This window comes from Capsicum annuum, chromosome 4 (assembly GCF_002878395.1).
Source record: "Capsicum annuum cultivar UCD-10X-F1 chromosome 4, UCD10Xv1.1, whole genome shotgun sequence".
NCBI lineage: Eukaryota > Viridiplantae > Streptophyta > Magnoliopsida > Solanales > Solanaceae > Capsicum > Capsicum annuum.
Genome location: NC_061114.1, coordinates 177,277,031 through 177,279,302, shown reverse-complemented (window position 1 = coordinate 177,279,302; position 2,272 = coordinate 177,277,031).

The window sequence follows — 2,272 nt, the reverse complement described above, 5'->3', positions numbered from 1 at the left end:
GTTGTTAGAAGCATTATCAAAAGCAATACATAAGATTTTATTTTCAATACCATAAAATTCGGTAACTTTAGCAATAGAATAACAATAAAATCTCCAGTATGTTTACGATCTTCATCATATAAAAAAGCAAGAATACGTTTTTGCATCACAAAATTACTATCCATCCAGTGACAAGTAATGGTTAAATAATCATTTTTATTTACAGCACGACCAAGATCAGAAATTAGGGACAATCTACATTGAATAGTTTTTAACAATATTTTTAAATAAAAATAATATTGTGAATGAAGTATAAAAATATCAGACCAACAAGTACTTCTAGGAATACCATTAAACATAGGATTATAAATTGCTTGAATATAATGAATAAAGGCATCAAAAGAAGGAAAACTAAAATGCAAACAACTCACAGCTATCATTTTAGCTATTTCTTCCCGGTCCCTCAATTTATTATACTTCTTCATTACCTGACCGGTTGCTGGGTCCATTCTAGTTTGCATTGGCCCACCAACATCCCCACCACCTTGTGCAATATTTAACTCTCTTTCGTGAGCATCACCTATATGCCGCATTAACGTATCCGTACCCCCTTGCTTTCCTCCGTTTTTATGCTTATATATTTGTTGACAAATATTGCATTGCACTTCAGTATCTGATATACGTTCAAAAAATTACCATGCAATGCTAGTTGTTTTATGAGCTCTTGGGGCACGGGGAGGACAGGGAGGGAGATTAACCGATTCAGATCTAATGTTAGCATTTCCTACTGCGGGTGTCTCACCAATATTTTTATCATCTTCATCTAAATTAGCCGCATCTACTTCATTTTCTTCTTCTATACCGTAATTTTTCTGAGCTTCTACATAATCCATATCGTTAGCACCTACACCTATTTATTTCTCAAAAGGTGTACCAAGCGGTACCGGAGGCGAAGGCACACGGGTATATCTACTTCTTGAAGTACCTCTACCGCTAGTAATTTGCTTTATACTACCACTACCGCTTCTGGGATAAAAAATTTTAATACCTTTAGTAGCGAGGTTTCTTAATTTATCCATAATATAAATTAAACTAAAAAAAATTCAAAATACATAAATATAATAAAATTAAATATTCAACAATTAATACACTAAATAAAAATTAAACGTAAGAGATGGAAGGACAATACCAAATTTTGGAAGTATCCGAAGGTTGCAGCTTTAGAAACTTCCACTCATACTTTGTAATCACAAAATTAAAAAATTAAAGTGAGCGCTTTAGGAAATTAAATATCTAGAATATTTGAGAATTCAGAATTGAGATTTGAGAGAATGAAAAATTGTGTGAAAAATGATTTGAAGGTGTAGGGTGTTCATAGAAATTTTTTTGGAATTAAAAAATATTTTAAATGAATTTTTTTTTAATAAAAGGGCCCAAACTAGCCGTTTGGACCAAAAAACGGCTATATAGCCGCTGGCCCAATAGCTAGTTTGGCCCAAATCTCCATTTTTTTTTAAAAAACTAACCGGGCCGATTAATCGGTGGGCCTAAACTGGGCTTGGTCCGGGACGGGTTATCCAGGCCCAACCAAAAAATTAAACCGACCCGAGACTCGGTACCCTACAGCCCATGGGCTGACCGGGCCAGGTCAAATCGGGCTGGTTTTATTCAACGGGCCGGTTCAGGCCGGGTTGGGACGGGTCAACCCGACCCGTTTGATAGGTTTAGAACAGAGACAAGAGGCCCGCTGAAGATCTTGATGCCACCAATACCACTCGTAGAAGAAAAAAAGGGATAAACTTCTATTAACTTAATAGATGTCGAGTGCCCGTGCTGCTGGCACGAGCCCAATATATATTTTTTAATATCAAATTATGTGACATAAATAGAATTTAGAAATTATTAATTGTCGTAAATTATAATACTTTTTATATAATTTTCAAATAATACATGTTATTCTCCTTGTTCAAACTTTTGTGGCATTGATAGTCAATTATATTTTCAAAATAATTTATGTTTTTAATTATTGAGATTTATAATACCTTTTTTCTATTACAATTTATGTGGCACTGATATGATTTCGAGAGTCAATCAAATATTTTATATCTTTAAATTTTTTTAGGCTGTTAATTGTAATGATTTATCGTATTTTTCTACGTATTATTTTTAAAATATATAACGGATTAAACTTTTTTTGTAGATATTTTAAACTATTAAGTATGGTAATTTATAATACTTTTTATGTAATTTTTAAATAATACTCTCTCCGTTCCACAATAAATTAATTATTGGA